The sequence below is a fragment of the Trichoplusia ni genome, chromosome 24 (assembly GCF_003590095.1).
Source record: "Trichoplusia ni isolate ovarian cell line Hi5 chromosome 24, tn1, whole genome shotgun sequence".
NCBI classification, from domain to species: domain Eukaryota; kingdom Metazoa; phylum Arthropoda; class Insecta; order Lepidoptera; family Noctuidae; genus Trichoplusia; species Trichoplusia ni.
This window is the reverse complement of record NC_039501.1, coordinates 864,735-878,587: the sequence shown is the minus strand read 5'-3', so window position 1 is coordinate 878,587 and position 13,853 is coordinate 864,735. Positions and strand designations below refer to the sequence as shown.

Here is a 13,853-nt window from a genome sequence, read left to right as displayed (position 1 = left end):
AATAAAAGCATTATTTGCGCAATTATTGCTGTCAAAATTATAATTGTTATACGTATTTATATTTTCTTTAATTGTGAGATTTGAATTGAGCTATTTTTTATTATTATTTTATGGATAATCTTAAAACCAGCATATATAACACGACAAACATCAATTATTTCATCAGGTACTCAATATTAATCCAAAAAAAAATCCCGAAATCAAAATTGAACACATCGAATTAAAAATCTGAAAACAATTTCACAAGCCGATGATTTTATCAGCAATTTTCTTTGAATATTTCATTATGGGTCTGAAACGCACCGGACCTACCTAGATGATCTACGATTAATTGGAAAACCTTCGACTTGGCACGGTATTATTGGATTTATTAAACGAACTCCTTTCGAAACGAATTTTAATATGATTTTCCTACGGTAAAATGCAAAGAACTTTGATACTTTTATTTTAATCTTTAACTTTATTGAAAAAAGTTCTATTTGTTTTCACTACTTTTATTTCGCGAATGACTCAAAACTTTACTCTTAAATCCGTCTGTTGATTATTCTCAAAGTTGTGTCTTAAAATATAATCAGAGATTAAAATAATTTGTAATCAATGTTAAATCCTTGAAACACAATTGTACCTCGATAATACACATATAGAATCAACCATAAGAGAAAATAATAATATAATAAACCCAGATCCAATTTTAAAGAGTTCGTATAACCAATTAAAACTTAATTCCATTGAACGAGTTCCAGTCTAAACGTGTCGAAACAGTATCTTTTACTTGAGCTGTAAAGACACTTCCTTGTGTTTAATGCAGTATGGTTCAACACCTCAGTCTGCCGATAGCATTCCCACGGCAACAACGACTATGCTCCTTGCTAATAAAATGAACTTCATTTTGAAATCTAATTTTACAGACTTTTGTAGTTTTGATAACTGGTTTTTATATTTCTTGGACAAAAGGACATGTATCTATTTCTAGATGATTGTGAAACTGATATTTTTATTATTATTAATTACTTCTGAAAAGGTTACGAATCTTCCCAGTAATGTGGTCATATTACTACCTACGACTACAATTTAAAAACTAGTAACGTTATATTGAGGACTACTCATCTTAGATATATCTAAAGACAGATAAATGCATGAATAAACAACATATTCCATTCATATTTTAACTAATGTTATCTTAATCCCTAACCACTATCAAATACGACTAACTCCTAATCCAATTGTATTAAACAGCATATTCGCAACTATTCAGCATTTACCAACTGCCACGTCCATGTCATATCAACATCAGCGCGGACTAAAGGACCAATCCAATGTCCCAGTAACGGTATCCTTACCTTTGTCTCCTTTGAGCTCGACGTTCCCTCTGAACCATACGATCTTGGCTGCTGGCTTGGCATTCTTCACGAGACACTCGAGAGACACGTCCTCGCCTTCCTTGACTTCCAACTTCGAGCTTGGAGGGTGGTTTGCGATCTCGACTGCGTTCGGTGGAGCTGTGAACAAGAGAAATCATGTTAAATTTGTTTTTGGGAATTGTGTTTTATTGGTGTTGGTTTTAGGTTGTGTTTTTATTGTAATTTGTAATTGGACTAAGTAGTAGTTTGAAAGTAAGTAAGGTTTTTGTGTTAGCGTTCTTTTCTTGATTTTTTCTATTTAGAAAATTGACGTCTCATGACTGACAATGTTAAATTTTCTATTAATTCAAGTAATCTTGGGTCCGAATAGGTTTATCAATAGTTATTTCTAGCGATGGTAGTATTTTACACGAGACTATAGGTTTAAAAGGAAGAAATAAATTATTGTTAAAGATGACATTTATCTAAAAAACGATAAAATCAATACTCCGAATTTCTCGATATCAATGAAAACTGAGCTTCTTAGATAAAAGGACCAGAAGACCAATAAATATTATTTCTGCCGACCTGACATTATCAGGCAGTCGCATTATTTCATTAATTCAAAAAGCATTAATTATAATTAATCACGACCATTTGAGGGATGGTTCAAAGGTGAGAGGGGGGTTAAATACTGAACATCGTAAATTAAAATATAATCCTTGGAGATTTCGAGTTATTTTACTGATGAATTTTTCGTGTAAAAATGTGGAAGCTCAATTATCATGCTTTGGTTAAGCCAGAAAAATGTTTTCGTTTATTAAATTAGCATTATGTTTGTTAATTCGTGCACAGATTGCCGATTTGTTTAGTAAAGCGATTTGTTTGGAGTTTGATACTTGCGGACAAGCATGATCGACAAATTCCTTTCTAGAGTCTGGGTGTCTTATACATATGAGTTGAATATTTGTGGATACCCTTGCGACACAAGAAATAAAGGCCTTAGTGGAGGCAATGATTTGTTCCATCTCGGTAGACTAGCCGCAACTTAAAATTAATACGGTCTTAGAATCTATTAGATTTTATTATGCGAATAAACAAAGTCAACAACAGTCTTATTAGCGAATTCTAAATGAACTATTACTCATACATTAGACGATGTTTCGAAAACTTTTTCAAATTAAAATGTGAAAATAATTGCCATACAAACATGACGGGACAAAATTTATTTTGCTACTTCGTACCGTGTATGAAGCGCACTCCACGTAAATAAATGTAACAAAACTCTCGGTGTAACTTGTCACAACCATTTAAAAGCATAATACATTAAAACAGACGTAATTTATAAGTCACAGCGGTTTAAAAACAAGATAATTTGTAAGGAACTAGTATAAAAACGTAATGATCAATGCTGTTTTGTATAAGAATATTGTGAAAGAAAATCTTTTATATCATAAATTACTTGCGAAAACTCCCAACACAGATACTGATATTAATATGTTGAGTGAAAGAGCTCGACATAAAGGGATGCCTGAAAAGCGGTTATATTGGTCCTTGTAGACACAAAAACAGATTTAATGCCCGTAAAGGATAGCCCCGTCGACCTTATTTCCGAAGTTTAATATAGGGTGTTTAATTATATGTAAATCTATTCAGGTTCTATCAAGGTTACTAAGCTCATTCTCAAATTGTGTCCTGTTCGCCCTGAAGGACTAAAATAGATCTTTGGCCAAAAAGTTTATTGGAGCTGTTTATGGATGGTCCGAGATCCACATCGAGGTCAAACGCTGAATCATAATTTCCGGAATTTGGCTGCCAATTTATTCTGATTTTTATCCTTAATGATAAGGAACGAGGAAAGAGATTAGGTTAAATCAACAAAATGTATTTACTGAGTGATAGTGGAGACGAATGATAGAAAAATACTGTATCGACGCCGAATGATTGGAAAGAGGAAGATAATATTTACATATATTAAACCAACATAGACCGTATGCTACCGTGTGTTGTAAGTGGTCTGAATTAGTATAAGATACAAGGGGCAGACTCATACCGTAGTTACATATTTTTTGTAAGGTTCATATTAATACATTTGAAGACTTTCTCAAAAGTAATTACGACTACTAAAGGCTTTTCATGCTGGAATACTACCAACATTCTATGGACTCTAGTGTGTCTGAAAGCAATAGTTTTATTTGGGTGAACAAATGGATATATGCAACATGGAACCTAACAAGAAAATCTTCGATCAATTAGAAAAAAATTCGATAAACATTTTCATCAACAAATGATTAACAAACACAGGGACAGTTTGGACTAATAATAAATAGAAGAGTAATATTGAACCAAACACCCCGAAGCACTTAGATCGAGGCTACAAGGCCCGCTACACACTTATACCTTGTGGTTCAGACACCGGATACTGTTGTCTGACAAGCGACGCTTCACAAAGGTGGGAACCTGCCTTTGTTGCGGTCCGCGTGGCACTTTGTATTGGTTTTGAGTTGCTTCAAAAAATTGTAGGTATATTAACACAGTCACATGTTTTTTGATTAGGCTTTTAATAGACAAAGAGTTCAAAGGTTAACGTTTAATTGTCTAGCTGAAATGAGGAAAAAAATCTAGTCTCAAAATATAATATTTAAATTCTTGTAAGACCTAAAGTACTTCAAATGAAGAAGAAAATTTGTAGGAAATATAAATCCAAAGTTTCTATACTTCACGTGTTTGATCAGGATGTGAAAACGCCGGGAGGTAGCTGAATGAATTCCCGTTCAACTTATTTCCGATGTCTTTCAGCTTCGAAAAAGAAACACGACGTGCCACCCTTGCACCTGACACGTTATCACGTAATTATTTTTCCGAAACTAAACGCGACACAATTTTCTTCGCAACCCAGTTGAAAAATAGCAATATTTTGTAAGCAGTGACAAAAGTTGAACAAAGAACTGTAGGTACTATCATATTTTTTTGGTCCTTACATCCGCAATAACAGGCAGAGCCACGAAAAACAACTAGTTTCCCTATAAAGCTGTACACAGGCTTCGTAACAATACATTCCATCAATGCCCCATGAATGGCGTATTCTTTGTGAGCCGTTATGGTTTCGTTGTCATGGTAACGGGGGGATGTATAGGAAGATTCCAACAATAAAATATGGATTAGATTATAGTGGGGAGTGGGATATAGGTCGTAATATATGAGCTTTTTATGTATATAGATACAAACGCAGATATTTATGAGTGAATCTTTAATCCTAATGAAAAAAAAACTAGTGACGTCAACAGACGAAGTAGGTACATATTTTGGTTTTTATACACTCAGATTTCTTTTGACGATGGTAATAGATATAAATATGAGAATAATTACCTTGTCTATTTATTATATCAAAAATAACAAAATCTGCATTTAATTAGGATAGTTACACAAACACTTCTAAGTCAGATTAAAACATAACACAAATTAAAAGCTGATATAACTAATATTCAATCAAAGTATAGCCCTAAAATTGCCATAAAAGTTAATAACAAAAACATCACCTGTCACCCAATTAAGGTTAAAGATGTTCGCGAAACTGACGACTTTCCCCTAATTTCTCAAATTCCCGTCACTTATTCTGAACATCTACGAAAGTTTCCAAAGAAAAAGGGTCCTACGAATATACAGTTAGCCAGTTACTTTAGTAAATGCTTCGACGAAACTTGAATAGTAAATAGTTAAAGTGGAGGGAGCTTTGAAGAGTCATTGGTAATGGAATAGCGACCTGTGATAGAGGATTGCTTTATCTATGTAAACTTTCCTGCCTCTTGACTGTCTTTAAACTCTGAAATCAAGTTTCGATGAAGAATTTCGAGTGTTTGAACTTTTATAGACTCAATTGGATTAGCTTCGGTTATTGAAATTAGATCTTATATGATGTATATTTTTGGTTTGAAATCAATTTGCAGAATCTTGGTAAGTAATTCAATTTTAACACAAGAGAATTGTATACCAAATTTATTTTTATATTGGCTGTTCATGTTGGCTTTCAAGTAGGTCATGTAGGTATTCGAAAAAAAATCTCAAACAATCCAATTACGGGAAAACAACTCGTACGAAATTTCAGATTTCAGAACAAAATAAAAACCTCCGATCCGAACTACAAACAGAATCAGAATTGAAATTACCTTTTGAGAATCTCGAGAGACTAAACAAAACAAATCTGTGTACTTCAATGAGAAAGAAAAACGCCTAAACTTAGCATCCTAAGGAGACCTGTTTCGTTAAATAGATTTAAATAATTCTGTAATCCAATTCCAAAGAAGCGATTCCCGGGGAACCCTAAAAAACGAAAAACAAAAGGGTTTCGCCAATCGAAATGTGCCAGGTTAATAATGCAATTAGAAGTGCCGCTTGTAAGGGAGGGCTGGGGTCGTAACGATAGGCGGAAGCGGGTAGCTACTGCGGTTGTGATTGTTAAGTGGAGTTGAGTACAACAGAGATCGAATGATGAAATTGGTAGAAAATTGTTGTTATGCATATTAAAACTAGCAGTAAATATATATATATAAAAGTAATACAGTAAATCTATCGATGTGTTTACAAGTCGTTACATAGGAAATAAAGCTATGTTAGCTCAAAGGTAATTCATGTATATCAGTATTAATAGTTTTGTCTAAATTAAGAATTGTGTCAGAAAATCTAGTAACATTAACAAATCGCTCATCGTTTTCCGCTGAACGCTTGCTATATAACCAAGAGAATCTACTAAAAGCCACTTCTGACCGTGGGAAAAGGTAATTATTGACTTTTTCAACTTCCTTCCCTCTAGACGCCTGGAGAAAGTAGATAAGGCGAGCCTAATTAAAACCCAACTGTGTAGTTCTTTTCGAGACTTTGACGCGCTCAAGAATACGAAAGAATCTCCGCTTTTGTGTGAAAACATGGAGCTATGTAACATAGAACATAATCAGAATTTAAGACGAAAAGAAAAGTATTCAAGCAAACGTTATTGAAAAAAGTGACTTTAATAATGAAACTCAGAACTTTGGAGACGAGTAAGTTGAACTTTTCGACATTAAATTAAAATTAAACAGTCTCAAAAGTTTGAAATCTTTAAAAATGGTAAGTTAAAATATCGAATAGCAATTCGTGGAAAATAGCACTTAAACAAACAAACTAACAAAAATTCCACAAAAACAATTCGTCTAAATACACGAGAACGGTAGCGTACTCGAATATGATCCCAAAACGAGAGAGAACTCTAATAACCAGAGAACTAAAGCCCATGTCCGTAATCAAGAAACACAATAGATCCACAATTCCGCACAAATAGTGTCAAGAGGGCAAACACAGCCACAGCTAAATGAGGTATCAAAGCGTAGGTCAAGCCTTTATTGTTCTTATTTGGGACATTTTGGTCCTTAGCTCCGAATTCTTTTTTGTCCATTGGTCCTGCTATACGCGGGCACGGATCGAAGGCTTGGATAGATTGTGATGTAATTAGATCGGAAAAAAGAATTGGAATAAAATGAGGACTGGTAATGAGAATTCTTTGGAATGAGATTCGAAAGCTTATGGCAGTATAAACTTTATGACTCTTTTCCAATTGAATAGCAAAATGAATCACAATCAGGTTATAGAGAAATTTTTATATATTAAATTATCTTGAACACCAGTTCTAAGTATCGTAATATACATAAGCAAATACCTGCACCTTATAATTCTTTCAGAGGTCCAGAGGAAAATGAGGAAGTTGCCTTCCCCGAGGGATAAGGAAGTCAAACGGCGGAGACTTCGGCCAAAAACCAGGATTTTAATAAGATGACGTCATTTAATTTTGTTAATTAATTCCTTACCTTTTGTTTTAGATTAAATTGTAAAAGGTGAAACGGTGCATGGTAAAAAGTAATTAAAGATATTTTAATATTCTTTACGGTATAAAAGGCAGTCGGCACTTCAAAGACAAAAGAGTGTCTGTCAAATATGGGTAATGGAGAAAAAATATTAAAGAAAGAGTGAAATTATTAAACTTTTCATCCCATTGCAATAACATCACGCCTATTTTAAACATGCTACTTGTGAAACAAAAACACATGACTTTCCGTCGCCTCTCGAAAATGTTTCCAAAAATTTACTACACAGCTAAAAAAATTACTTTGGACTTTACTCTTTTAATAAACAGACGTAGCGCCCTCTATCAAAATTTTGAGGCAAAAACAAAGCTCGTAGCTTTTAATAAACAACGAGCATATATTGACACGGTTCAAAGGGAGCAGCACTGTGAGTCCTGAATGCGTTCGTCCATAGCACAAAGGGAAAGGTCAAAAACGAGATTTGTCGTCCATTTTTTTTCTGAGCTTGAAGCAAAAATTTTTATTGACCGTTCGCTTGAACATTTTTAGAATTTATTTCTTGTATATGCACGGGTGTTTGGAGGCTTTCGTGTTTATATTTCAAATACTAATAGTGGAGGTGTGATGCGATTTGATTAAGTTGGATTGACACGATTTGTTTGAAAAACCTGATAGTGGTATCATCCGACCAAGCTTCGAGTGGAATGTCCATCAAAGTTAAGCAAACTAACTTGACTTGCTATAATATATTCAGCGTAAAATCGTTTCTGATCCGTTTCCTCTCAAAGGACTCCGTAATCAAAAGGACCAACCCTAACGTATTTGCCTTTAGCTGAACCTTTGCCCAACGGTTTCGGTCAGTTTTTATTTTCGTTCGGAACGCTACTACAAAATACGGTCTTCCAACTATACAGGAAGTTCCGAGATAAAAATCTGTATTGATACAGCCCCTGCATCGGAATAAGTGCCAACATTCAAGATTGGACCGATTTATCGTGTTTTGTTGATACTATTCATGCGACTTAGGGTTCGGGCTTAATAGAGTTGAAAAGAGATTTTTTTGAATTTAAATACTCGGCTTTGGATGGCATTGAATGGTCGCTTGGTTCATTGTCCTGGTATTCGTATAGATTCACGTCTACTTGAAAGGTTTTTGTCATTTATTCTTTAATCTTGAGACGTAATTAAGGGTTTCATTTATTTTTCATAAAGTAGATTTGTTTACAGTTTTATCATTTGGAGCTTTGCTGTATTCTTTTCACTTTAAATAGGATAACAAACACCGTTGGTCACTCATAAATATTTGGGGTCTTTGAAAGTAAGTCGAGTTTGATTCAAGGTAATGAAATGTATTATACGTTGTTTGATCAGATGTCAACTACAGACAATTACATAAACAAATTGGAAATTGATATAATAGAACAAAATAATATATCCACATGCAATAAATCCTCATTTAAAGACACAAAAACAAACAAACAAATCATAACTCAAACCCCTCAAAAGCAATTTCCGAAACGTCAACGGAAACCCAACCAGTTCTAAAATTCCGTACTACATATTGTAATTTTTATCAAGAAAATCAACGGGAGTAGTCAAGAAGCCCGTTTTCACAAAACCTTGTGCCAAGAGCATGGCGATATGCATCAATGAAACAAAGATAGTTGGCAGTCAACCAACTTGGATTGTTTAATTTTTAGTTTTACTGTACCCAGAATTTGGCTCGCTTTAAACGGGCTATCGATTTTTTTGAGTTATATGTCCTGGCGGACAAGCTCACTTAGTTATGCGGGTAAGGAGGACAGGCAAATTAATTTTTCGTTGAGATTCTTATTTACTTTGGTCAGTACTTATGGACTTGTAAAAATATAAGCAACAAATAGAAACAGACTATTCGAAATTGACTTTACTGTCTACATCATTCCGGTTACGTCTTAATAATTCTCGTTTTTGTTTTTAACCGCGCTTTTATTAGCATCACCTGTATATTTGATTCTCACCAACTTCTTTGTTTCGTATTATTCTGTATTACATTTCTTAACTTTATTCAAAAAGGATAAAATCCAGTTCACTGTATTTTTTAATTGTTGTAAAATTGAAATTCAAGCCATTTAGTTTCCCGTTATTTTATTTTATTCTCATGCTCAGTGGCTCTTATCCTCAGATAATCGTTAAGCCTTACATACTTAAGCTGTACCCCATAATCAACTTCAGTGCATTCCACAACTATAGCCATCAAAACTTTATCGTCATAAATGATTTAATGACCGTCAAAGTCAATAAAACGACAGCCATTTTGTAATGACTTACGAGTATGCATTTTAATATTTTGGAAACGCATAACGCGTCAGCTGACAATACGGATGTGATAAATTAAATTTATGCAACGACATATCTGGGATACATTTTATAGATAATAATGATAATTAACGATGATTGGTTATTAAATTGACACTTAAGTATGGGCTTTAGTGAAGCCAGACAGGTACAATTTTTAGTTTTATTGCTTCTAAGTTTAAAGGAAAAAATAATAAAATCTTTATAGAAGCTGATCTAGATTTAATGACACATAACTCACAGATTTTAATGGATACAAAAGTCGTTATAAGTCTGAGACGTTTGAAAGAACTAGTATTAAAGACTACTGATCCAATAATTATGATATTTGCTTCCCGCAATTATAAATAAATACTAACTCTGATACTTAAACTCAATTGAATATCTGTTCTTATACTCTTCTAGAGACGGAAAAGGAAACGCTGTCTATTATTAGTCTAATACCAATAATATGAACCCAGTAGAACTATCAAAGATATTATCCTGATAGACAATACAATATATTTCCTCAAAAATAAAGCATATTCTTAAGTCCGTTGGGAACAAGTACCTTCATTAGCAACGTCTTCTGACGTTCGAAAATGTCATCAAATCATTTGCTCATTGATAAAATGTTTGACGGAAAATAAAACTTATTCGCAATAAACTTTTAATTAGGTTTGAACTGAAAATTCTCGGAGTTTGACAAACTTTTTGGACTTGGATTTCGGAATGCAATGTTTGTTTGCACGCTGATCACTTGTAATGGAAAATTTGATGTCAATACCAAATAATTTTGGGCATTTGATTGAAATTGATTTGGTGCATTAGTTGGGAATGAATTAAATTTTATTCGCATAACTAAATCCTATTGAGTGACCGTGGATTTTCAATTGGTGCGATCCTGGCATTCCACTTTCGCATGGGTTGATTCCAACAAATTGTGGAAACTGACTCCTATGTTACGCGCACCTGACCGTTTCGCAATTTCGACGGAGAATTTTGATTCACACGATTGATGTGTTGGTGAATTTAAATAGAATGTTCTAAACATTTTTGTTGTCCTAACTATGGAAGCTGTCATTTCGGATCTGTTTTATATTATAAAGGAAAATTGGAGACTACGTCGTCAAATGTAGAATCTAAAATCAATTGGTACCCGCAATGCGCATTCAGCGTTCTCAAGAGAAATAGATCTCAAAAATTCTAGACCATTGGCATTTTAAATTCCTGAATTTTAGCGAATAGTAAGTCACGTATAGCCTAGTTTTTCCCAAAAACATAGCTGAGCACCAGGAACTTTGCCTGAAATTGTGTATACAAAGACTCGAGTGTACGCAAAATTGAGAACAACTGTGAACAAGGAAAAGGTTTTATCTTTTCCCAAAACATTTAAAAATTCAAGGAAATAAAGAGCTGTGGCTTATTTAAAAATGATATTATTTGATTGCACGAAAAAAAATGTTGAAAAGACTACAGACTACCTTTGCGTTGAAAAAGAATTGTTGATTCCGAAAAGACTGCAAGCCAAACTATGAATCTTGTGGAAAAAGACGAAACAAAAATCCGAGAAATTTTATAGGATCCCAAATCGGAAACAAGCGTTAACGACCCAAGATTTTTCATTTCCTCCCAAGTTATAATATTAACAAATCATACATACATCGCGCCTATCCGCTGGTCTCCGTCGTCCGTTGGCTCTCCTCCAAAACTGGCCATAGCGATCGCATTTCGACTGCATTTGCTTGTGGCGTAGAGTTAAAGCGGAAAGCTCTATGTTAAAGATGTCTTTTATAAATCATTCTGTTGTTCAATGCAGAATTTGGGAATGTTGGGCTTTGGAATAATGTCGCTGTGTTAATAGGTCATGGTTTAGACTTGTTGGCGACATAAATTTTCGACTACCAGTTCCAGTATGTAAGAGGAAAAATCGTATGGAATGCGTTTGATATTTCCCTCACGGCCTCTATGTCTGTGAAAATGATAATCATTTTTTATATATTTTGAATTGTTTGGTTTGATATTTAGTGGGATTTTTCTTCATCTATTTTTTTGTCCGAGCTTATTCATTTCTAATATATCCTGTCATTTTAAGCCTTTGCATGCTTTTTTTGCATTAATCAACTAATTAACAAAGTCAAAGAGTCTCACATGCATTAAACTTTAAAATCTATTTGGTTTGATGTTATAAATCGCATTACCGTTGACTAATCCGCTTTTACGAAACAATAAGACATATTTTCAAAACTCCCTTAATTTTTTTCCTATGATTAATTAACAGTGTGTTAATCTCCTTATCATATAGTTAATTTACCGTACGTTGCCATGGTTTTCTTAAGCCGTCCGACTTGCTTTTAAACTTTTCAAATATTTCTCCACCATACCCTAGAAGCTTACCATGAATTTTCTTAATCATTATATGGTTAACAAAGACGCGAGACGCCATCAATTGCACCATATTTACTTGACCTATGCTAAGTAATTTATATACTGTGGTGGGAACGTCTAAAACAGACGTTAGCCGAAATAATTGGGCCATCAAACATAAGACTCATGCCATCCATAATATTTGCTAACAGAATAATAAAAATATATTTCGGAAGTGCGACCACGAAAATTATGGGCGGAGAAAATTGTTCCGTTTATTTTATAGTGTGACGGAATTAGATCTTTTGTTCTTTACTGTATTTTGGGATATGTATTTTGGGAACAGAGGTCAATTTTTTTTGGAGATGTTTGAGATTTGTTTTTTTTTTAAATTGTAACAGAAAATGGTGTTAGTTCTTAAATGTTTGCGGTTACTGAAAATACCAGACGTAGTTAGCGATTTTAAAATTTAAAACTGATTAGCGTTGTTCATTTTGGAGAGCTATAAAATCCAAAAAAAACACATTTCATACTTATCTTTCGTTACAACATCGTATTACAAATTATTTCAGAAATAGTCTGAGATTGATGATATTGGACTTGTTTCATTAAGAAAAGCGACCAGCCTTTATGGAATTAAATAAGTATGTCGCGGGGTTTCCACGAAATTTCAAGTCACATGCACGAGACAACTCACACTCTGTTTCTCTCTTATCTTTTAAAACTGATTCATTTACAAATTCTTCATACATATAATTATATAAACCAAAGATACTCCCAATAAACCACGGTTTCAAAGCTGAATTTCCTTTCATCATCCCTATACTACATTAAGCTAGACTGATATAATAGCTTTAGCATCGCTACAATCTTGTGAATCACGGCGTATGAGCTAAGTAATTTATATAATGTGGCTTCCCCTGCGGTGGGCGCTCGATGTATTGCATCTCGGAGACTTGGGCCGTCCGTGCCTTTGATATATATGTATATATACTGATATATACATGACCGATATTCGTCCTGTCTTCTCCTAGAACTACTATTATGGAGATATTATACTTGGTATCATTGATTATAAATTATTCTGAATTAGCTCTACCAGTGAAGTAGTTTGCGTCTTGTGCAGCGTGATTTTCGGTGACGTATACCTACTTATTTTTTTGAGATTTTCTATTTTCTACATAGATCATTATTTTGGAAGAGATTTATAATGATCTTCTTATAATCAACCTGGCGGCAGAGCATAAGCCTTTTTCTGTACCAATTATAATACTGAGACAATACAAACCAGCAAGAACAAAAAGCGAGTACCTATGAATATATACCCGAGACCCAAATCAAACAAAGTCATGTTAAAAAGAGACTGCATTAAAAAGGAAACAGAAAATTCATATTTTCAAATAAAGAAATTGAATAAACAGACTTACTAATCACCAAAACAAAACAATAACATAAACCACTCAAAACTCAACCCCATATATCAATAAAAAAACTCCGACAAAACGTTTAAAAAATAATAAAAAGTTAATAATTGAATGACAATAATAATTCAAGAGGCACCCTCGTAATTAAAAATGCGGGCATTAAGCAATCAGGGACAAAGGGGTGAAATAGAGGGGTTGAAATAAAGGCAGGCACACACAGCAATTAGAGGAGTGTGCCAAATGTCGCATTCATTGCTTGATGGCTTTATTTTATGGGAAATAGCGTTTGTATGGTTTAGCATCGGAAATAATGAACCGGGGAAAACGATTAGCGATTTTGAAAGCTTTGATTTTAGATTACCTATAGTTAGTTGTGCTTAAGAATGTTTTGAGTACTTGCTAAATAAAAAGTTGTAAATTTTAAGATGTTCATTTTATAATAGGGTTATGAATTGGATAAACGTTAATGTTCAAAATAGTATTTGTCCTTTACTGAAAAAAAAAATCATTTATTTAATATCATACTGATATTCGTAGTTACCAAGCATATGGAATCATCGCAAAAAAATAAA

The 13,853-nt window shown here is 33.7% G+C and overlaps 1 long non-coding RNA gene across 1 annotated transcript in view; it reads right to left on the bottom strand.

Annotated features, from left to right (window-relative positions):
• The window catches only part of LOC113505158, a 36,771-nt gene extending 34,524 nt beyond the window's left edge, over nucleotides 1–2,247 (bottom strand). The window contains exon 1 of the long non-coding RNA XR_003401606.1: nucleotides 1,341–2,247. This is a non-coding gene — a long non-coding RNA (uncharacterized LOC113505158). The remainder of the gene's footprint in view (nucleotides 1–1,340) is intronic.
• Nucleotides 2,248–13,853: the final 11,606 nt, after the last annotated feature.